Here is a 25,628-nt window from a genome sequence, read left to right as displayed (position 1 = left end):
CACCACTACTGTGAAACAATGCTTCCCTCGGCAACTTCAGTTGCAATTGTCTTGGTGTAAGGCAACAAATCCCTGACGTGCTACTGTTGCTCCAAAGTGACCACCAGTGTCAATATGGTTGTATTGGACAGCTCCCACAGGCCACAAGTAGAAGACTGTGGTTGGATTGAATAACTACAAGATGAAAATGTGTTACTTTGTAAAGGTGTAGCGCACCAGTTTGCTGTTGTATAGTCTCATGTGATGATTTGTCTGAAAGTGTTGGAGTTTGGTTAGGCAAAAACGAGAAAGTGAAGATTGAATTGCGTAAAACATTCCCAGACCTTGTGAAGGTGCAGATCAAAGAAGCAATAGAAAAAGCCCAATAACAACCTAAAATCAAAAAGCCTAAACATACCCAGCAACAACAACAGCCAAAACAAATCCATGGGTGTAATTACAGGTTATATAGGTTATAAAATTTAAAAAAAATCATAGTAATGTGATCAAGTCATATTCATGTGAACATATACATACGTAAATAAACCATCTGTGGTTGTTCGGGCACAAATATATGTTGTACAGTACAGAACTGTACAAAACCGAGCAGTACAGTATTGATCCGTCTGGATATTTAACAACTACATAAAAACTAAATTATATAAAGCAGAGAAATGATAAATGAATTTAAGGTGCTGTTTCAGTTAATGACTGAGATGTTGTTTTATTTTGTAATGACTCAAATTACTTTTGCGGTTACTAAAATTTTGCCTAATAGAAGTGAACATCCACTGATCAATCTGCAGTCGTACAATATCTGTAACCGATCATCACTTCTGTTCGTTGTCTGGTATCTTTTAGGAAAGAAACGGGGGGTTACTTTTAATGGCACCTCATAATCTGCATCACTTCGAGGTCCTTGATTTCACTTCATGTAGTGTCTTTGGGCTTGTAAGATTATTAACATAAGGTCCTCCATTGTAATTTAGGTCCTTTGAGCATGTGTCACATTTATGAGTAAGGATTCATCAAATTAAAAAAAGATGCATCTTAACTTTTAATTACACGGGCAAGTATTTGGTTTAAATATATATATATATATATATATATATATATATACATACATATTTACTATGTGAAGTTATTGTATAATCAGAGATTTATCCACAAATCATGAGCATTTCCAACTCGGCAGACAGATGAAGGCAGCCTTTAGGCTTGGGCCCCAAAGGAATCAATGTCTTTGCTCAAGGAATCAAATATGTTTGGAGGAAAGTTAATGATATCATCACTTTGCCACGGTGTGGTCATATTGAAGTAACCAGGCGAGTCGATTCCTTCTGAAGACATGACAGCTGCTGTATTGATTAGTCAATATGACAACTGTGACTTTCTTCCCATAGAAAATGAGCAGAATGAAAAGAGAATGAGCCAAATGCACTACAGGGAAGATGGGAAAATGTAGCTGCATAATAATCCTTGATCTAAAATAATAGGCGTCAAATAGTGATAAAGTAGAGGGGACAATATCTCTGTCAGTCTTATTAAGAGAAATGCCTTTTAATTGAAAACTATCCATGAGTTGGGTCAACACGTCTGTGACAGTGTCTATAAACATTATAAGCTTTTCGAAGGTGATTTTATTGCATGGTTGATGAAATATTGTTATTGATTGTGTCATATTGCCTTGTACTATCAGGATTAAGTGCACTCCACATGCTCCATTTCTTCGAGGCAGATGGCCGCTCACCCTGAGTCCGGTTCTGCTCGAGGTTTCTGCCTCTTAAAAGGAAGTCTTTCCTTGCCACTGTCGCCTAGTGCTTACTCTTGGTGGGAATTGTTGGGTCTCTGTAAATAATATAAAAAAAGGGTCTGGACCTGCCCTATTTGTAAAGTACCTTGAGATAACTTATGTTGTGAATTGGAGCTATACAGAAAAAAATTGACTTGACTTGACTTGACTTATACATCCACAGTCTATTGTCTCTGTCTAGCTGTTGTCAAAGTTGTAATAGATGGTGTTCTGTGGACATGATCCCACATGTTGTATTTGCCACCGTCAAACAAGTAAGTGATGGTATAGTTGAAGAAGCTCTCAGGTTGATAGAAAGGCTGACAGAGCTGGGCTTGTATTAATACTGCATCTTCAGATCATGTGCCTTGGGGCCTAAAAAACAATCTGTGTGGCTGGATGTGGCTTCTCCAGAAACCTCAAAGCAAGATAAAGACAACAAATCCCTCACTTTACTTTAGCAACTTTGAAATCTCACTCCTCAAAGGCATCTCTTATTTTTCTTCTTGGACACACAGAGAAAACAACTCCTATCCAAAATACCGTTTATTTTTAGGTTTTTTTTAAGGGTCTTTGTTTTTCCTCTTGTGAAGGCCTTATTGCTATTCACGTCACCTCTTTGGAGCTGTCACATTTTGCAATATCAGCTGTTTGGCAAGACACTGTTTCTTATTTCCGGGATTTTGGAAGAGGCTCTCTTTTCCTCTTGATGTTTCTTGGCAGTTTATTTTCAGGAAAATCTGACTGTAGAGAAGTTGTGGGGCCCACGGAAGCCTCCTGGATCACTAATGAAGATGAAAACCTCAAAGCTAATTCATAGCTACGGATCCCCTTGAATAATGAATGAATCAGCACGAGTGACCTGATTTTGATTCTGTGTATGTGCATACTGTATCTCTATGTTTGAAAATAGGCTTTGAAATGCAGTGGAGAGGTTTGACTTGTGTCCACTGTCATTACTGACTGGACATTTTTTTCAAATGATATTTAACACAAATTATTAGGTTTCCAATGAGTACTCTTTGGCTTTGAAATGAAAAGCATGTCACCTCCACTTTGACTTGATTTATTGGTATATTGATAGTCATTTGTACTTGCATGTCATGATCAAAGTGTTTTGTGTGCCTGCATTCTTTCCACTGGGATGCGTTTATTTTTAGACACAAAGCATGAGACTAATTTGATCAAAGCAGCAATATAGTGATCCCATAAGAGATTCAAGGCTTTTAATGGGAGTTATGACCTCTGGTGTGTACTATTCACAGAGAGACACACAAGTGAATTTCAAAGCTCATATGATGGCTTCAATATCTTCTTGCTGGTTATTTCATGCCGGGATCTGAAAACGGATGGATAAGAAAGTCTCGAGAGGTCAGAGAGGACAGCATGTCCAGACACTAAGTACAACCAGCGCTCTTATTTTAATGAATATGAGTACAAGCAGAAATAAAGGAGTAATACATGGATTATTTGAGTCATTTTTATTTATTAGTTTTTTTTATCTACATTTATTAACCATAAAAAAAGAGACTTTGTGTGTAAACTGTGCACCTTCACACCCTCATGCTTTATCTGATAAGAATGTTGATATTGGACGATTCGGCAATACCCCACATTACAATCACTGTAAAAAAAAAATAAATAAATAAAAATTTAATTTAAAAATTCTTGCCTTCTCTTATATCTTCACATGGCAGCTATGGTAAGGTTAAAGACTGTGTTTGTGGCAAATGAATTATGATTATGGTATGGATGGGGTTAGGCCAAGTAAGGTAACTAAGATTGTGGTTTTGTTTAATAAAAATGTTAATTGCAGGTCAAAGATGGGACGTGAACTCCGGTCTTGTGCAAGAAAGTAAGATGTGCTACATACTCACTAAATGGCCAAAATGGCAAACTACTACTTGCATTGGCACAGAGCACTGGAGCACTGGAAAGAAAAAAAAAAAACATAGTCGCCTGTGCAAGCAGAATAATAAGACCCATAGCAATTTGTAGGAATACTGGGCAGTATTTAGACCAACACACTAATGCTGGTTAATCTTGTATTGGCAGGCGACCTTTGTTCATCGCTGGAACCTTTTCTCATGTTCTAATGACATACAGTAAATTGGTGTTTGGCACCATGTCTTTATTGGTAATACCAATGAAACTTTCAGAAATGATCTAATTGTACATACTGTATAGAGGCTTTAAACTATTACTAATGATAAGGCTAAGGCTAGCCAACAAAAACAATTGAAAGGACAGGACAGACAGTGATTATGGTTTGATTAGATAAACACTCATATCAGTGTAGCGTGGGGCATGGCATGCAAACCACATGCCCACTCCTCGCTTACTTTCACATACTGTGATATCCATGTCAGTTGGATTTTGCAGTGGGAGTGATGTGACAACAGAAACACACAGCACGAAGCACACACACAAAACAAACATGACAGGTGATGGTGTACTGAGGCGAAGTGACAAAAACTATATAAAAAATTCAGGAAGTTCAGAAGTCTACTCTCGCTTACTTTGAGGCAAGGGGACACTCAACCTTTAGTTTGATTATAGGCAAGATTGTCATTGTCAAATCTGGATGGAGTTATTGGTGGTAGATGAAGCAGTGTGCAGGGGTAGCAGCCGTGCTCAGCTGTGACAGATACCTCTGGGCAAAGTAGCCACCGTTGTGTCTCTAGTGGCTCTGATCACTGCAGTAATAACTGAGTGTATGGCTGACCAGGCAGACATGGCATCAAGATTCTCCTCCGCTGTCTCTGACTGTAAAAAGGAATGACGTATGTCTTTAGAAAACTACCTCAGGCTTAGTTCAAAGCTGTAACTGCTTAATGTTTCCTTACTCTCTGTAATTGAACAGTGTTTCCTTAGCTACAGAGGATCATCCTCTCCCATCAATCCCATCATCCCTTGCCTACCCTCATACTATCTCCTTTTAGGCCACTTTTGTCTTCAGATCATACCCTTGGAAGAGACTTACTTCAGCTCCCTGTAGACCTCCTTTATCACTGTGCACTCTGTCTGCCCTCTCTCCTTTCCCTCTACTATGTCACTTATCTTCTTTTTTCCTTCCTTTTTCAACACGACTTGATCTCTAATCTCTCTTCTGCCCTCTCTTGTTTCTGTTACTCAGTTCTTTATTTCATCTTTCCCCCAATTTTTTTCTACATTCTCTTTCCCTTTGTCACTCTCTTCTAGACTAAACTCTGCCACCTCCTCATCGTTTCCTCTCTCTCCATTGCAACATTGCCCTTTGTTTTTCTTTTTTCTCCTTCTCTCTCTCTCTCCCACGCTCTTGCCCCCTTTTCCTCTCTCACTCTCTCCTGTAATACCTGCACAGTCTCTTTCTCCTCCCCTCTCCTCAGCTCCCCCTCTCTTTTTTCCTCCACCTCCTTCTCTCTCTTCCTCTCCATCTCTCTCTCTCTCTCTCTACTTGCCTCGCCCTCCCTGCCTCTCTGAAAGGAGGTGATAACACCTAACGTTGCCTGACGCTGCTCAGTCAGTCAGGGTTATCTTGTACTTCTCTCCTTATCGCTGTAATATGACACCACCTCTTATTCCTACACAACAACCTCCACATCGACTGAAATGGCTGCTTTTCTACGCCACGCGTCCCACAAGACTGGAATAATTGTTTACGTTTCACTGCCCAGTGAAATTTGCTTTCAGAGAGTAAGAGCCGTTTATTGAGGCCCAGCTTGCAACATTGATATTTCTCTCGACAAGCAGAGAGTAATGGGTGAATTCATTAATGTGTTTATTTATTTATTTATTTATTTATTTGATGTGTCTGCTCGGCCTCTGCCTTTGGTTTCGACACCCTGACAGAGATTTTGAGATGAATTGATTAATCTTAAAAGTAAGTTGATGAGCCTAATACAGTGCTGCCTGGTACATCTAGTACTTTTTTAAGAACTTATCACCAAGTTTGTACAGCTGACTAGGAGTACAAATACTCATCTGTGAGAGACCATTAATAAAAGCATCAAACATCTTGAGATATTCTTTTCATTATATCTTCAAAGCCCTAGATGAGTTAAAGCACTTTTTGGCAAGATGTGGGTACCTTAAAACGTCACTCATCTTATCACTCTAAATCACCAAATGAGATGCTTTGGATTTGAAAAATGAAGGAATCGAAGACTAAAATTATAGAAGTTGGTGAGAGAAAACAAACAAACTCAAGTGTCTTAGAAAGGTGATGAGTCACAACAAGCTCCCTGGAAAAACTTCCTCAAGTCTCTTTAAGTCCATTCCTCCGAAAGATTATTTCCTCACTGGTTTTCAGTTGGTTCAAGATCCAGTGGAAAGCCATAACATATGATTCACATCATTTTCATCTTCATCTCATTCAGTGACTCCTCGTCCTCTGTGAGGTTGTCCGTCCCCCCCCCCAACCACACACACACACACACACACACACACACACACACACACACACACACACACACACCCATCACCACCAACATGTAAGTTTAAAGGTGATCACTCCAAATAACTTAGTATTGATTCTTGGTGACCCTTTCCTCTAAGTGGACAAGAAGAGGCAAATGCCCCCCTAGAGAATAACAGAGCTATCAGACTCCCTCACTGTAAGGGTCACACACTCAGGCTATATAGATCTAAATGCAGATGTCACCTCAGTCATTGTCCGGAACACCAGCCGTGTGATCGGTTGAGTCAATCTCTTAGACTATTTCTTCTGGCCATCTTGAACCAGAATAAAGGTCAACTGGCCCTACTTAGCTTTTCTATACTGTATATGTCTCAAAGCATGATGGGATTTTAATTGCTCAGTTTATTCAGTAGTACACCTGTGTGGAAGCGTCTGTGTTTATGATTATTTCTCCAGTCATTCTTACAGATGTTTTCTTTAGTTTGCCACTCGTTTGTCGGCGAATAAACAATATTTTGGTACATCATTAACACAATCTAAACATACGTGTCACAAAGATGGGATTTATTGCAGGTTATTGTATTTTATTTCATTAGGTTGCAAAATGCAGAAATTGATTGCAGCCAAAATTGCAATCAATTTCTGCTAGAATACTATGAATGAAAAGCTCAGAAAACCATTAACTTTTCCCTTTTTCAACATACTGTATGTTTATCGACACTATAACAGTAGTTTTGATTATAATTGTGGATATGACTCTTCACCCGCTTGTGTGCATCTCTGACTTTATGTGCGTATACGTGTGAGCCAGATTGTGCCTGGTTATATCATATTCTCATCCTGCACTCTGCATGATTTATCTTCCTGTTTGAGTTCTGTCAGCAGGGCGAGCAGTCACAAGGCTTTTGGGTTATGGCCTCCTAAATCTCAGGGGAGCATATTGACTGCCTATAGTGAGCTAATTATTGATGCTAACTGCCTGTAATGCTGCCAATGCTTAAAGAATTACTGGCACCACACATATAAACCTCTCAACCTCTGCTACCTTGTCACTGTTGAACATTGGAGGCTGACACACAGTACGTGTGCACACATACAGGCAGACACACACACAAGACACAGGGAGATGAGACCAACTGAGACATACAGGGTGGTTTTATTTTGTGAAAGTCACAATCATGACTGTGACAGCTGAAATCATGAATAATGCAGTTTAGGAGAAGTTAATACTTCAGTTTTTTTGGGGGGAGAGTCTTCGCTTGCATTGTGATGTAAAAGTGAAATGAGGACAGAAACCAGTAAAAAGATAAGGAAAAAAAAAAGTAGTGGAGGTAGTATATCTGTTAAAATTGTTCAAGATTAAAATAAGCTCTCCATCTGTTATGTGAAAGGTCAAGAGTCTTAATATGTTTGCTTTATTGTACAAAACATTGGGTCTGAAAAATACAGATACAGATCCTTGGATCATTTTTCACCTGTCAGGATCTATTTTGAAGAAAAGAGGAACTGCAGAACATTCCTATTCAATCTTGAATTATTGAAATACAGAAAATCTTGCTCTAGGCATTTACTGACTGGCTTTGAGTGTATCTAAAGACATAACTCCTCAAGACACAACTAATAATAATAATAAAGACCACAGACCAATGACTGTATGAAGAACGTGAAGATGCGCAATGCGTCTCCGCTTCCTCCCACTGTGCTACAATGAAGACCAGGAACAGCTGTATATACTGTTTGTTGTTGGTTGTTATAGTGACTATAAGTAACACTTATAGGTAATGGTGTCATAATCATATATACTGTTTATTGTTATCTTGACGTCACACTCCCGTTTGATAGTGTCAAATAACTAATTCAAACTTATCAGAAAAATGAACCCTTGAACATAAATCAGCTTGATAAGAATTAGCAAAACTGACAGACATCATCTTTGGGAAAAATGTATTTAACATTTAGTTTGTTTTGTTAGTTTGGGCCACGTGCCATCATCCACTAACATGTCGGGGGTGGGGTTTATGACCTATACCTTAGGCAGCCAACATGGGGCGATCAAGATGTTTTTTTTTCTTCACTTTTGTCGTACATCTTTTTAGCCACAGACCATACAGAGTATGTTCCAAATTGAAGGTGCTACATATACATTAGGCTAAGTCTTAAACATAATTGCATTGCACTATTTCTTTCCCTTTTGTAATTACCATAAACAAACCAGACAAACACCAAAAGAAATTGCAGCATCCACAGGACTTCAACATGAGTGATGTTAGGCACTTCAATATTCTCTACTAGAAAGAAATGAAATGTTTCCTACAGGCTGGAATCGAGATGCAAGCCTGAAAACATTATTTAGGACCCCTTCATTTTTGGAAACACTGGCATTAACAGAACTGGCGATGTGAGACAGAGGCTACTAATCATCTTAACCATGTTTTCATTTGTTAAGCATTTTAAATTTGAATGGCGAGAGAGCGAAGGAGAAATAGAGCCCTATCTCCATTTCTGCTATAGCCAGATAAATTCAAGTCCCTCTTCATCTGCCCTGTCCACACATGCACACATACACACAATCGCACACACGCACGTGCACACTGCTCATTTCACACTCAGATACCCTGGGTGTTGTTAATAGAGGTCACATTGAGATGGGCCTCCAGTGGGGCTTTTACACACTCCTGTATCTAACAGTTCCCCTTTATGATGATGAGAATTCCCCCCAACCCCATCCTCACAGACACACATACACACACACGGACCCTTTTCTAGAAAGCCAAATATGACAAACAGCAGTGTGTGACTGAGTTTGTATGTGTTTGTGTAGGTAGTGTTTATGTGTCTCTCCTGCATGTGTGTTTGTACAGTTGCCCCAGTTTCTGTCTGCAGTTCTTTTAAGATGGTAACAAACTAGCCCCTAACCCCCACCCCTCAACCCCCACTCTCTCTCTCTCTGTCTATCGTCAGTGATATACCAGACTGATCTGTTGGCCCAGCAACACTTTGGACCACCCCACCATTTGACACCATTGACAAATAGCCAGCTAGTGAGTCAGGCCTGTGACCCTGTCATTCCTTAGCTAGACTGATTGGATTCCGTTTGTCCCTGCAGAGGAAAGGCAGTGATTACAAACAGATAAACAGAGTGGGACTGCATGGCGGTTGGCCAGCAATGACTGCCTGAATCCCCTGTGACAGGAGAGGAGATTGAGAGTGTGTGAAAGTGGTAGGCTTGAAAACAGGGAGTTTCAAGGCCAGGTTGTTTACTGCGGCGGTGCGGCAAGGATGATGAAGGTAGCACCGAGCATGATGTGACTGTGAGCTTTTAGAGTTTAGAGCTTCTTTGAAATTCCTGATCGTCTTCAACACTTCTCACATCTAGGACTCGAACAACTCTCATCCTACAAAAACAATTCAAGAGTTTTACTGTGAGCAAATTGCAATTGCTTTATTGGTTCTATAGCTTTAGTACACGTGAACTTAATTGAGACATAGAGATTCATCACATCACAACAATGGTAGCAAAACAACAGTTTATCCCACATTTCTGTATGGATTTCTAATGACAGTTTCTGGGCTTGCTTTAGTGGTTTTTGTTTTTGTTTTTTAAGTCAATGCATGTATTTAAACACAAACCCAAACCGTTTGCAGAGTGAATATTAATTCTGCCAGATCTGTTCAAGGTTGGTTGTGAATCTACCAAAGGCTTTCATTCAGAAGGCTTCTTTTTCTGTCACAGTGTTGTCATGACCTGGTATAAACACAGCAGCAGTCCTCTTCTTGACCTTGTTTTCTTTCTGTTATCATCTTGTCATTAGAAGTGCTGTCCAGCAGCAGTGCGCTTAAGAACTTTATTGATTTTGTTGAAAGAAAAATAAGTTTAAAAAAAAAAGAAGTGACTGAAAGCAGTTCTTTTCTGTGTAATTGTATCTTCCCTCCAGACGGACTTGCAAATACTTTGATGCTTCAAATGCTGCCGCAGTGGCTGAAAATGGTCATCTATCATGTATAAAAAAGTCCACTGAAATAATCACTGAAGCACTGGATGACTTCCATACCACAGTGCTGAGTCAGTGTAAAGCCATTTAAAGGAAATATAGGTAAAGATTTTCTCACTCATTGTTCTCTGTATTGCCAGAGAAGAGACCACCAAAATTCATTTCTCCTTGCTCTGAATTTGAAAAGACACTCCTCCACACATTTGCTGTCCGGCTATGGCTTTATGCATCTTAAACCTTGACAAAATCTTGCATGTCATGGCTTACTTCATGGCCTGTATGACATGTTTTTTTCTCTTTCTTTTTTTTTTTTTTTTTACACAAGCAAACATAACAAACAGGCTGAGCAGGTTAGTGAAGGTTAGTTTGTTTTTGTCTTAACTGTGATTTTTTTTTCTGGAAGTATGTTGTACCTCAGCTGTGTACCCTCATGTCTGGGAGGTGGGTTAATGATGAAGAGGAATATCTCTTGTGCTGTTGGGGCTAGGACAGGCCCTGTTAACTTGGCTCTCTGGCGAGTCCCAATGACAAGAGGCTTCACGGGCCATAAACCCAGAGGGATGAGGGAGAGTCGAAAATGGCCGACCGTCTCAATTTTCTGCCAGACTGCTTCTTGCCTTCTCTCATTTTTTTCATCCTTTGTGTGTATGTATGTGTGTGTATCTCTTATTCGGATTATCTCACCCTCCTTCTCCTCTCCTAGTTCATGTTGTGTTATACTCTCTCTCTCTCTCTCTCTCTCTCTCTCTCTCTCTCTCACTTTCTGTCTCTCTCACAGACGCTCACACACACACACACACACACACACACACACACTCATTCTCAATGCACACCTGTACACTGCATGACACTGATCCTGACAGGGGCATACAGAAACTCCACCCTGAAGGTTAGAATAAGTGTTTGTAGAGAATGCATTCACAGTTCAAGCTAAGCGGTGCCAGACAGACACACACACACACACACACACACACACACACACACACGTTTCCTGTGGTTGCTTGTGGAGCCTCACTAAGCCAGCCGAGCAGAATGGGAGCTTCATTATGATTGCTGCTGGCATATCAGGTCGCAATTATCAACGCTGGCTTATTCACTGTTTAATTGCCTCATTTAATTTGTTCACATTTGGTGCTGAACAATGTCAACCTGCTGCAGTTGAAAGCGATTTGCTCCAAGGACATGTAACATACACGACCACAAGCCTGTGTGTAGATGTGTGTGTGCGTGTGTGTAAACATGTACCATGGGTTAGATGCAACTAAAGTTCACTTTGAGGAGGTCAAGTGTTGTGAGAATCATTTTGAGAGACTTTCCTATTCATTTTATTTCTTATGGACACACGGCTTTGATAGGTGTTGTTACTGAACAAAATTTTCTTTTATCTTGGATCTTGTGGAAGCTCACAATGGCAAATTAAAAGAAGTGCACTGTGTATTTTGAAAAATTGTTTGTTGATCATATTATTCCTTAACTGATAGGAAAGGACACCTGGTTGAATAATGCACATCAACAAATCTTAGAATGGCAAGTCAGTCGTTTCCTCATGGAGGAAGATCATCCCAAAGAACGAAAGTACAGTAATTGCAGTACTGTTATACACAGAGATTTAAGTCTTCCTCATTTTCAGCTGCAAATGTCAGCCTCACATTTGACTGATTTCACAGTATAGGTTATTATAAAAAAAAAAAAAAAGCCTTGGATTTAAAATCAAAAGGAACTTTTGAACCTGGTGTGGTGAAAACGGTGGGTGACGTGAGACTTGTGCAGCAAAAGTAAATGTAGAGTAGAAAAAAGAAAACCTAGCCGCTCATGTGAAATAGCTCCAGGAATAAACAATGAATCCTGCTACATCAGCCATTTTGAGGTCAGGCTTTCAATATATTCATCTACAAGCAAAAATATCTATAAAGTTTTAGAGGTTAGTAGAGTCAATAGTGGGAGGGAGAAGGCAGAATTCTTTCATACGTCCCTGGATTCATTCCAGTGGCCAGACTTCATTATATTTGAGTGTGTAGTTTTGTATTTACAGTTTCGACAATAATTAAGCTGTTTCTTTATCATTGTTTTACAGCTGAGTTATGATTAAAAGTCTGATTGTAAAAAAAAAAATAAAAAAAAATAAAGAGCTATGAATGCAGTTTACCAAAGTTTATTCATGGCTGTCCAATTACATTTCGACTCTTTTCGATTATAGCAAAGATTCGTAAATGCACAACAATATGAGCCAGAACCCGTTCCACAGAAAAGAGCACATTTCCGCACATTTGCCTTGTTGATTGAAACTGACTGGTGGCTTGGATGTTTCTTGACGAGAATCAAATAAATGTGGGCCGCACCCAGTGTGGAACTGAAGAGGTGGCTGTATTGTTGACGGGTCAGGAATGTTGCTACTAAATAGGAATTTCTTCCAAGGATGTAACTTTGTGCAGAATCAAGTTAAACTGAACCTGAACACACACACACAACTAGTGCTGAAGTGTTAAAAGACTGCTAAAGTGTCCTGGTTCAGCACTGATCGACCGTCCTGAACACACAGCCGAGTATGGCTGGAATTTAAATAAGCCCTATCCTGTGGGAAACGATAAGTAACATAGCTCTCTTAATGAGTGAATCCTATATGATCCTGTTTGTGTATGTGTGCTCATCCATATGTCAGTCATGTTCACTCTTACATGTGTGTAACAACTACTGTTCCTGTTTGTATGTAATTACAACTGCATAGCTAAAACCAACAAGCAAAGTGTGTGTTATAAGTGTGTTTCTGGATATCCATCAGTCATTCAACAATACATTAGAATATGAATGTGACACTCGGGGTCTCCACATGTGTGTGAGTGAGTCTCATTGTTAAGTCCACTGGTGATGCCATCCTCATTAAGATTGATGAGGAGTGCCCAATGTCATGGCTGGATTAGCAGCCCATTGGTAAGCCAAGAAGAGAGCCGCCCTGCTACCGAGCTCTCGGCTGTGCAACCCACCACGTAATTATCTGGTTAAACGTCAAACGAACAGGGTAATTTATTCACCTGGGTTATTTATGAGAGGAAGGGAGTGGGGGTGGGCAATAGAAATATTTCTCACCTGCCCTTTTCAAAAGGTGAGGCAAACAGGTTTTGGTTCACCTTGGTAATGAGAGCAGCCAGGAGACTGGAGGAACTACTGCGTTTTGGTCTGATTTTATTCAAGTCATCTCACTTACACACGAGCAGACAGCTGTCAATTTTTCACATCATTGTTAATGTTCATAACAACTCTTTTGAGATACCGAAATTTTCCCATCACTATTTATCATGGGGTTCTTTTTTACAGTTTTAAATCTAACGTGGAAGTTGTAAGAAAGTGTTTGAATAAATTATCAATTTAATGACATTGTTTCAAAGATTCCTGAGATTATTTTCTTTCCTTAAATTTAATTGTACCTTTGAGTCTTGTAATGGTATCATTTAAATTAGCTGCACACTGATTCAGTTTTCTCATTATGCTGATATGAGAAGACTGTCTAACTGTATATATATATATATATAGTATGTGTGTGTGTGTGTGTGTGTTTAACCTTTCAGTTCCCATTGTACAAAGATTGACCCCATCCATAATAGAAGGACCCCAGCACACTGTATGTGTTGAACATGTAAATCATGCATTTGAATTTCATTTTTGAATATTGAAATGATTTCTTTTAATTTTCATTTCCACATCGGAGCATATTAGACCTGTATAAAATGTGATTACAGATAAATAATTTATTGAGCTTCAGCAGCATCATTTTGCAAATGTGCAAACACATTAATCAGCCCATGATTTTGGAATCCTAACAAGAAACGTTGGATATCTGTCTGACTTAAGTTAGGGGGTTAAGAAAAAGACAAAACCGAGTAGAGGGCTTTGGACAATCGCTGCTCTCTTACTTAAATCCTTTTGTAATGCCTCAGCTTGGCTAATAAGCTTCCCACAGTGCACAGAGGATTGACTGAAACAGAAACTCACAGCTTCAACGATTCAAGGAGACTTTCTTTTACAAAGTGGGCCAACAATGTGCAGTGAATTCCCTATGAGCGGGGGGGGGGGGGGGGGGGGGTGTTCTTCCTGTGGGGAGAGGAAGTGAGAGGAGAATACTGATACCAGAACCCACAACCTCCTCATTAGGAAACACCATATGGTATCGCCACACAGATGCCTGTAAGCCAGTGGGCTGAAGCCTGCATCGGGGTGCACATTTTTGCAAACTTTCACACCGCAATAGTGAGGTTCCTGCTTTGGTTTGGGCTTTTTTGCTTTGCTGGTCAGTGTAATTCCAGTTAAGCAGCTGAGAGCGAGTGTGGGTTGATAGGAAGGCCTCTTAGGCAAATGAGTTACCAAGATGTTCTACATCCTTGCTCAAGTCCTTGTCTTGCCTGCGTCCTCTTGGAGTGATGAAATTTTAGATATATTATCCTTGTTCCCCAGTCTTGGGCCATTTCAATCAGGATTCACACTCACAGTCAGGATCATTGCTCACATTAGGATTTTGGTTTTATATTCCAATCATCCAGTTATATGGAATGAGGCCACTGTCTTTCATGTGTGAAATGCAGTTTCACTTTACAATTGAACCGTGCAATATCAAACTGAACTGATACCATCCTTGATTTGATTAGACAGCCAGATGGGAGGGTAATGACAGTGTGTCCCAGATAGGAGGTTACTAAAATAATCACTGATGTGGTCATTTGGAAGGCAAAGACTGGTATGGAGAAGGTGTTCGCTCAGGTAATCCTGTTTGGCCCTGAAGCAGAAAACGAACACAAATGGGCCACCTCCTCTAACCTAACATCACTCAGTACGCAAATGGCAAATTAATCCGGCTTGGGAGAGCACACTATGCTGGATTCTTGTATGTTCTACTGGGTTTCTGACTATGTCATATATAATTGTGAGTAAGATGGTGTGCTCGTGTCTGATTCACATGGCCGGTACGGCTGAGAGGTTGAAAGGGAATTCTTAACACAATTCATGCCCTTCAGCTGTTTTTGCTGTCGAATAGAGATGGAAGAAAAATAATAATATGGTTGGCATTATGTCTACATATCTCTTCTTTTCATGGTTCAACCCAGTGGCTGTCAACTGTGCAACAACGCAGCCATCTTCTGATAGATAATGAGACTACGGAATAAGAATATGTGGAGGGGGAAAAATAAAAGCTGGTCTCTTTCAGCATGATCGCAGGGGACGTAACGGCCATCTTAGCTGACCGGTGTTGCAGTGTGCTGCATCAGTCAGACATGATGACTTTTGGTGAAGCCTTTGTGTTTCGTTTTGTAGGTGTGAAAGTAACACCCACAATTGCAGAGATCAAAAGCTTATCAAATGGCGTCGGAGAGAACTGGCAGCCCGATTGCTCTTTTCTGCACAGCTTCAGGAAATTATCTCCCATTTTCTCTTTGAGGCTCTATTCACATGAGCATTTGTGATATGGCATAAAATGTAAAATACGCAGGTAAAATGGTGCATGTAATTCAGTGAGAGCTGTCTATTGCTTGGTTTTTATGTACTGTTTTTCTAATGGTTTTAGAAATTGTTAATCTTAGGTGGTTGAAATGTAAATGGACACATTTTTTCTAATGCTAGCTAACTTGTCGTGATGGGTGACTTCTTGAGCTCATACTGAATTTTGCGGAGCAAGAATAAAATATATACATATACGCTCTCCTAAGTATCCTCCAAAGAAGATTTTATGTTACGATGTTCCTCTTCATAACAAGATGAAAGAGTCTTCTTCAATGAAGAAAGGTTCCTGAATGCCTGGGACCTTCCTCTCAGAATTTCATTACTCCAAAAAAAGCAAGATAAAAAGAAAAGAAAAGAAAAGAAAAGAAAAGAAAGGAAGTATGCTTGATGCCAGCAGAGCGAAGAAGCATGACTGCCCATTGGACTTTTCAGGTGCCAGACATTCGGGTGGGCAGAGAGTGGGAAGCCAATAATTGTCAACTCTCACACTGACTTTCTCTTCGTCTATTTATGTTTCTCTCACAGTGTAATCTAGTGATTTTTTTTTTTTGGGAGATAAACTTTGTGTTAATGTGGGAAGGCTGCTAAACCGGTTATGTCTACTTTCTTATCTGTCGTAGTTGTTTACCACACGCAACAATAGCGTCACAGTTCAGAAGAATTCCGTTTGACTTTAGTTTTTTCTCACTTTATTGACTATTTTATAGTCAATGTAATAATCCCCATACGGCGCATTTATATCTGTACAAGTGTAATAAACATATGAATAGAGTTACAAAAGAGTATCTTATTGTGTTGTGTTAGATTCGAAATATCATTTGGTGGAGTAAATCAGTGCATCTGGCTTTAACAGCTTTCACTGATAAAGCCCAATGACTGTTCCTCAACATGCTGCACACTTCATTTAGATATGAATAGGTCAAACTTTTAACGATACTCATGGTGAAGTTTGGCCGTTGCCCTGCAAGCGTATAATTTGGCTGTAGTTATATTTAGTGTCTGTATAACTTACTGTTTGTCACAGCTTATGCTACATAACTGCCCTCAGGAAATGACTGATAGATTTTAAATGAGCGGGTTTCTAATAAGTGGAAGGCTGGAAGTGGAAGTGTCCTTTTGTAATGCCAGTGCAGTCTGCACAGTCTTGCCTCAGGACAAGCCCGATCTTGAAGCCATTACCCCCCTTGCATGATGTGTGGACACCTGTGGGCATTGCACTTTCTCAATCATGCCGGGAGTTGTTATGACACTCATTGATTCCTCTACACCCCTAACCCCTCACACCGGCTAAAAGACTTGAACTGAGAATTGATTCTCATCGTTATTAGTCCCAATCCCCTTGCTGCACCCACAGTCACAGACCTGCAGAAAGGTCAGAGAAATTACCTCCCCCGTCTCTCTGTCAGAAGGATTTGGCTGCTTCTGCCCCTATCGATTTATGAATTTGTTGAATTTTTCAATAATTCACCACAGTGTTTTTTTCCTCCGTTTATTTTTCTTTTTTTCGGCAGGAGCACCCATCAGGGCCCATTTGCATTCCTGTTTGGCTGGGGCACCCACTGTGCTGTTGATACTTTGAACATGCTCCCAGATGTGCTTATTCTAGCGCAGCGCTTCATTTGAGAGACTTGGTTAATTAGTGTGTCTGTATTTGAGTGTCTGTGGTGTTTTACTCCATTCGAATCTACACAAGTGTCTCTGAGTGTAAATGTGTGCATGTGTATGTGTGTGTGTGCTTGCCTGCATAATTGTGTTGCAAGGAGTTATCAGCCATCTCCAGTGACGAATTTATGGCAGAATGTTTTTCCTCTACCATGAGCCATCAAAGGACGAAGATTAATTTTTCAGCTATGAGGCTTCGTAGTCTTTGCTGTGTCTCCAAAATCTCCCAGTAATGTACCATTTAATGTGTGTATACACGGTCATTATTTATGTATTTTCTTCTTATATGTTGAGTGATAAATTGATTTCCTGATGTCAAGCTGTAAAAACCACACTACAGCACAAGATGATACACTTTAAAGTGGTAATTTTGGAGAGCCTTTGAATCATTGCTGATTTAATTTCTCATGACAGATTTTCTGTAGGTGGCACTTTCTTTTTAGCCTCAGCAGCGACTGCTGCTTATATAAATGACCCAACTCATTTTGAAAGTTCTAAATAAGTGGAAGAAAAACAGATGTTAGTTAACATGGAAGTGTTGCAGATACTTACAGTAAAAAAAAATATTTAGTGTTATTCACAAACCTGCAGGGATGACTTGGTTGTTCAAATAAAGCTGACTTTGACTCAGTGTCTCACTCCAGACAGAGCTGCTCTTTCCGAGCAGGCTGAACAACATTCTGGCCTGAAGCAAAGTGTGTTTAAAGACGTGGAAATTTACTGTGCCGTCATGTTTGAAGGCATTTATGAGGAGAATGTTTGTCTTTTGTCTCTCTTCTGTCACTCTGTAATTAAAATAGATGTATTGTTCTTGCAAAACACTCCCTTGTCCTACCTATCCTAAACACTGGTTATCCAGTCTCCTTATGCATGTTTACTGTAGCTTAGAAAGGTCAGCACCATGCAGCAATGATAACTGAATACGTACTTCACCATCTCGTGCTAAGCTTTCATGAGGAAAATGCTTTTGTGCATGCGTGTGCACAGATGCAGGGTATACTTGCAAGCCCCCCCCCCAGGAGTTGTCTCAGATCAATAGGTGGCGGACGGGGCAGTCATCGATCAGCTCAGTGCATGGAGGCTAATTTATGCCACTGCTCCGGCAATCCCTCCACACCGAGGCACCAGGGCGTGAAATTCAAATTATTATTACAGCCAGGCAATTCCATTATCTGGGGGAAGGATATGTCGCTCTGGCACATATTGGCTGTCTTCCTTGTGTAAAGGGAGAGAGAAGGAGAGAGGAGGGATGGGGGCCAAGGCTAGCCCTCCGTGGCCAAGGCAGTGGGGGGGGGAATTATTACCGTACTTTATCATGGTGGCCTCTGTTTCTCCTCTTAGAGTAACCCCCCACCCCCCACCCCCCACCCAACCAACACTTTTGCACCCATAATCAACACAATTAAGGCAGCCACACAGTCATTTTGTAGCTGGTGATGACACTGCGGTTTGATAGAAAATTCATGGGCACCTCTGCATTGCCTAGTACGCGTTTATTCAAAACATCAGTTGTTTTAGCATTGAAATGTACAGGTGGTAAGTCTTGCATGTCATGTATAGAGGCTAAGGGTGGATTGCTTCACAGGGAGGTTTCATGACTTCTATTTTAAAATCCATAATAAAACATGTATTGCATGTAAACTAAAGGGATGCTACATGTCCAACTGGCACTTTAAATCTAGATAGAGCTTGTGGTAAGGCTCCCGCATAACCACAGCAGTAAGGCCGGAGACGTCATTCACAGTTATTCTGCTGGAGATGGATAGAGTGATTTGTGTCGGTCAGTTTTTCACACCACTTGATGCACTGTACATGTGTCCTCAAACAACAGCTGGCCCTTGGGGGATGCTTTGCCAAGGTATTGTGACTCTTGTTCTGTGGGCACAGGCAGCTCTGCTGATCTTTGGGTTGCTGGTGTTGTGGATGCAAGGTTAGGGTATGATGACCATTTTTACAGTCTGTACTGTATCAGAGTTGGTGACAGGCTCATCCATGATAACCCAAACCCAGTAGTGTGTGCGCATTTCAGCTCCCTGCTCTGCTGGTGAGGATGTACAAGCCGAGAGCTCCACCTCTTTTCATCCAGCTCGGGTTGATGTGTAACCTTGGTCTTTTTAAAAAAATTTTCATTTAAGTGTCACCTATGGAAAAGTACAGTTACAGGCGATGATGGGCCTTAAACATCATCCTGACATGACTAGTTTTGTCAGTGAGGGGCAATGTAATAAAATGCTAATCCAATTTGCTTAACCAAGGAAAAAATAAGCAGTGTTATCTTTGGTTTATCAGATGAGAAATATTTTTTTAAGTTTTTTTTTTTATAAGTTTATTGACACTCCTCAACTTTTTGCCTGTTTCCCCTGTGCAATTTCCTTCGCCTGTCAATTACCTGATGAGTAGCCACTTTGTAGAAAAATTGTTGTTGGTTTTGTCTGTATTTAAGTCCCAACTCCTGTTTCCAGCTTTATTGAGCTGCAATAACTTTGGTCATTTAAATGTTTTTGCTGCTTACAGTTCACCCAGCAAAAGCACAAATAAAACATAAGGTATTACTTCTCTGTATTCGTCTTATCATTTGGGAGAGAGCAACCTAATATTTAACTCTTTTTAGTTGTAAGCCAAAAAGCAAATATGACCACACAGTTGTGGATGATGTCGCTCTGCTGATCAGAAATACTTGTTTGGGTCACTTTAGAAGGCAATGAGAAATTACATCCATTGGCAGAGAGAGATTAAATGAGAAGAAGCAAAAAGAAAAAGAACAGTTAAAGAAACTGTAGAGGTGGAAGGACTTTAGAGAGACTCATTAAAACCAAGTACAACGAGTACTGGACAGTGGGTTGCTCAATGTTCAAATGAAGGAGCTTGTTTCTTGGCCCTGAGTCACAATTAATTAGCACCGCAAGGGGCATCAACACAGCACTGCATCTACAGCGCTTGTGTAAGAAAGGAAGAGAAAAGGAGATGAAAAAGAAAAAAGAAAATGAAAGAACTAGATTTATAATCAGAATTCTGAAATTGCTCAGAGATGCGCTTCATTGACGGTGGGGCTGAGGGTCATGGCTGTGTTGTTTCCTAACCTTCCCCTTGTGCAATTTGCTTTCTTTTGTTGAGTTCCAGCCATCATAAATTTCAGATAAACAAGTTCTCAAAAAGATTTTGTTTTCACCTCAAATCCCTTTCGAGGCCAGAATTGCAATATAAAATCAAGCATTTCAACTCAACTGACATTTGAAAGCTGAATGTTCAAATATGAGCATTTGCATTTCCTTCAAAACACGTGTGTGTGAGTGTGTTTTGTATTTCTCTCTTTGTGTGTATGATGCAACCAACATGCTTCCACCTTCCACTTATATATCACTGAAACATTCATCTGCATCTGTAGCATCTTAACATTAATGCAAGGAAGGGGAGGAGTCACTTGTTGACATGGTGATTTTCCTTTTCCTTACCTCCTTCTCCTCATCTTCCCTCCCTTATATTGACTCTGGCTTTGAAGTCTATTGGAGCAAATGCTGCAGCATTTCAAAACTCACCAAGATACTGTTTGAATAAAAAAACACTTATTTGTAGATACGTGCACATGTACAGGTCGTCATTCTCTGGATGGGACAGCCTCTAAAACTACATTTAGATAATGTGAATGAAACTCAAAATGCATTTAGCTAGGTCAGTGGTTTATTAAAGAAAACCTTTTTTCATCTGTTTGGCCCATGTCAATCAAAATTGCATTTTTGATGGGATCACTAACCACTTGTTGGTATGTGTGGTTTGAGCTCAGCCTTCTCTCAAACTGCTAAAACTACTCAAACATAACTTATTTTACTGATCTCAAACTTAATGAAATGTGCTTTTAATTAATTATGAAATAATTTTGAAATGTTATATTTTCTAATCAATTATTAACAGGAAGAGGCTTCCATCTTAGTGGTGGAAGATATTGGTCAGTCATACATAATCTAATATTAAACTAATTTAAATCATAGAAAATGTTCTCAGTGAGAGGAGAAAAAAAATATGAATGAAGGTTTTTTAAAAATAAAGATGTATATTTATATTGGTGACTGTCTTTGCAGCTCAGTCATTTTTTTATTTACATGCTTTGTCAGAACATACGTGGGCATGTTAAATGGTTGAGTGATGCAGTGGAACTGACAGACTAGTACATCTCTATTTTGTAGGAATAGATGTATTAAAAATAGCTAATATGAGAAGAGCTTAACTCAGCAGCTATTTCAGGTTTCACCTTTTGAATCTGCTTTTTTTTTTTTTTCAATATGCATATACTTTCTATCTGATTCCAACATTTCCCAAGACTAAAGAACAAGCACTTTAAGGGCTCAGCCATTTATACACATTGTGTTTGTGTGACATTTCCCCATGGTTGCCTAAATGGGTTTGACCTCTTTTTCACTCCCATGGGTTTCCGTTCCATGTCAGCTAGCCACAGCAATAGGTGTTAAGGTTGCAGTTAGCAGGACAAGCCTTTCTTCTTTTTTTTTTCTTACCTGGTGATTGATTCCCCCATCTCACTGCCCTGAATGGGTTAAACATCAAGAGGACCTCTGCTACAGAGAGATTGCATTTAGCTGCTGCTGCCAAACCAAATAGGCAACCAGTCTGTCTGGTAAAGAAAGAATGAGAGAATGGAAGAAGGGAGGCATAAAGAAAGAAAACATGTTAGAAAAAAGCCTAAAGAGACATTTGACTGTTACCTGCCAGCTTTAACCCTTAGTCCTCCCCCTTTCTCTTTCTTTGCCCATAATTAAAATAAATCCTGGGTGATATAATGGTGAGATTGTTTTGCCTGTTTCTGTTTTTTGTAGCAGTTTCATAAAACAGAAATTAAATCGTCAGTGCCACCGTTGCTATCAACAGCAGATGCCCATTATCCGTGCTGTTTTTACATGTTTTATTTATTCAAATAAAAGAGAAAACTAGAAGTGTGTTATTACATCAAGATTACTATCCAGGTGGACTGTATGTAAATCTATGACACGGAACGTCCATACTGTGATCTATGTATATGTACTGGTAGCCCAGTAAAACTGCATACAAGCACAGTAAGTACATGCTGTCATCTAATATTGTGTTTTCTCTCATTCTGTCTTGCAGGTAATGTGCTATGTCTTTATTCATCCCCATGGGTGCAGCCTCAGTGATGACCAAAGATGTGATGAGTAACACAGCTTTACTTTATGGGTCACAGTTGAATATACACACTGAGAAGGAGAGACGCAATGTATCTCAGACACTGTGCATTAGCACCACATGCACACCCATACACGCACATGTGAGCAAGCATACCATAGACAACAAACTACAGCAAATGCACACGGTTATGCATGCTCATACATGAAGACATGAAGCTACAGATGGGAACGATTCTTGACTTTACAGTTTACCTGTTTATCTGCAAGCGTTTAGCATTTACATACAAATACAATAAATACAATCCTATAACATGACACAACACACTCCAAAAACACAGAGAGCCAGGGCTTGACCTTCATTGTGTTATGTTTTTTGTGTGTGCCACCTCACTGTACACTGTGTAATTTGATTCAGTTTTTCAGCATTAGTACAACTATGCATGCACACATACACTCACATACTGTATATACTCTAACAACAACTGAGCAGCATGCACACACATCTTTATTTACATTGGCACAGATTGTTTTGTTTGCCTGATGGTGAAAGCGAAAATAGGCAATCTGGGCGTAAGACCGTTCACTTCATGTGGGCAGTCGGGGCAGTATTTGCATTGGTCGACTTCTGTCGCTTAGGTAAATAATGTAATCAAACTCAAATGCACGTGTCTGGTTTTAACCTTACTGTTCTTTGGACTAGTATAGTAAATAACAGACACCGTGGGCGTTCCACACTCACATTTTGAGACTTAACTGCCAAAGTTGTGCAATTATCTGTCTCTGCACTGTAATGCGGTGTAACTGGTTGTGTCGTTGACTTGGCTTGCACAAACTTGACCTGCAGATTTTTAGGTCATGTGTACTTTAGCTCTTGTTTTTTTTTTTCTTCTTTTACTTGACTTTGTAATTGTTCACCTGTCCACATGGGCTCAGATACAGACAGGGCAAGGACGGTATTCTGAGTTGCAATACTAAATCCATGCCAGCGTGTAAGAAAAATAGGTCATTCAACAGAGACAAAGGAGAGATTTGTTATCGAGGTTCTATCTATATTGCTGTGTGTAGGAGTTGCTGAGCACAGAAGTAGGTGTATGCACAGAGACTGACTGTAGGTAGATGCAGACAGGCAGGGTGATTAGGTTGAGCTGATCCGAGGTAGAGGAGCGTTGGAGGTTGCCACTGTGTCTAAAGGATTGGATGACAGAATAGACAAGACAAAGAGAATAAAGAAAGATAATAAATGAAGATAGTAAATAAGCCAATTTCCTAAAATGTTGAACTACTGCTTTAACAAAGAAGCAGTGACTAGAATGTATCAGGTAAAAGATAAATGTGTGTCAGATTCAAGTGTACAGCAGCCCACGCTGCTCTGTGGAGCTCATATATATTACAGTATTGGAGAAAAGTGTATTGGATTACCTATGCAAAACTCTGTAGGGCAGATCATATAGATTTTACATATAATAATAATAATTAATAAAACGTCATTTAAATGTTGGAAAGGTTTGTTTGCATTACGTAGGCAATTTGCTCATGATTGCAGGTGAAGCCAGGCAAATCCTCGCCGGCCCTCTGAGCCATAGCCTGCTGCTCAGAATATTATATGAATGGTGGCGGACGGGGTGCATTTGTAGTGTCTTCAAACATACATTATCTGTATCCATAATCTAATCTCTATCCTGTACCACTCAGCCTCCCTGCCTCCTTAACAACCTCACATAGATATCGGCCTCCATTGGCCTTACCAGCTCAGAAAGCCATCCCTTCATACCACTGTGGGAAAGTGTCCAGGTCTTATCAAGCCTTGGCTTAACATCAACAACAACCCTAACCCCTGTCAGTCATTTTCAGCATCGTCACAAGCTGAGAAGAGATAGCAACAGGTGTCTCTACAGGTGCCTACAGCAGAGTGATGTGTACATTATGGGCTGAAAGATGAACCTGGCCCATTAAAACGCAGAGTGACAGAGTAGCTGCGAGAGCGGAAAAGGGGGGTGTTTTGTATTTCGTCTCGCAAAGACAAATGTATGCAAATGTTGTGATTTGTTGAGAGTAAAATTGGAGACTATTTTGAGTGCTCACTTGTGTTAATACTGCATTTTCTCCCAAATCATTTAATTGGTGTACCTTTTTTACTCAAAAGAAACAAATAATGGTTGTGTTTTTTGGGGGGGGGGTTTGTAATGATTGATTTGCTAATTTATAAAAAAAAAAATCTGGTTTTCTGGTTCTCTTTTTTATTAAACTGTTTGATTTTCCTTCTGTATAAATATTTAACAATGTCATGTAAAGAACCTCGTGCAACTGTACAATAGAAGTATAATCATTTTTCATAAAGAGCAAACCTAGTTCTCGTCTAAACATTTTCACTTTGAGGTCACCACCGAACCCTGATCTGAATTCTGCTGTGTGTCTCCAAAGTGGCCCGCAATATGCTCTTGTGTGTGCGTCAGTGTGTGTGTCGCAGTAGTAATTCCAGTCACATCAGCTTATAAAGATGTCAACACACATACACCCTGCCATTACATTGTTGACTGTTGGCTTGGATACCTGGCACTTAGCCATTGCATTTGTGTGTCCATGTGTGTGTGTGCGTGTGTGTGTGTGTGTGTGTGTGTGTGTGTGTGTGTGTGTGTGTGTGTGTGTGTGCCAGTAAAAAGTAAACAGTGAGTGTGCAAAGCCTCCCAGCTCCAGCAAAGGCAGTGAGGCAGAGAGAGATCAGAATGGTGTTTTACATCCTGTGAGAAAGAAAGTATATATAAAGAAAGAATAAGGGAAAGAGAGACAGACGGACAGAGAGAGAGAGAGAGAGAGAGAGAGCGAGAGAGACGGAGCATAAAGCAAATTCAATCATAGCAAGTCAATTTGCTTTGAGTTGATCTTCAGTCTCATCTGGAATTTAAAACATACTGTAGTCTGAGGTGACGTTTAAAATCACTGCAGGGTTATGACTGCTTTATGGCACACTGGGAACAATGTGACAGCCATGTGAATTTGGTTCGTGTGTGCTGAGTAAATTAGTTCCTTAATATGCTGAGCTCAGAAGGAAATTAATGGCAAGTAACTAAGTGTTGGCATTTAAAAAAAGAAAGAGCAACAGAGTGAGAACTGGTATAGTGATCATAAAGAGCACATATAAACCAGTTTGGCTTACAATCTTCAAT

At 39.9% G+C, this 25,628-nt stretch overlaps 1 protein-coding gene across 2 annotated transcripts in view; it reads left to right on the top strand.

Annotated features, from left to right (window-relative positions):
- Nucleotides 1-25,628, top strand: part of erbb4b (erb-b2 receptor tyrosine kinase 4b) — a 316,365-nt gene that overhangs the window by 48,607 nt on the left and 242,130 nt on the right. The gene's annotated exons all lie outside the window — the stretch shown is intronic.

Source organism: Seriola lalandi, unplaced genomic scaffold (assembly GCF_002814215.2).
Source record: "Seriola lalandi dorsalis isolate HSWRI2012SDOR001 ecotype SW California unplaced genomic scaffold, Sedor1 jcf7180002054568, whole genome shotgun sequence".
NCBI lineage: Eukaryota > Metazoa > Chordata > Actinopteri > Carangiformes > Carangidae > Seriola > Seriola lalandi.
Note: the sequence above shows the minus strand (reverse complement) of the source record. Positions and strands in the feature narration are given on the sequence as shown.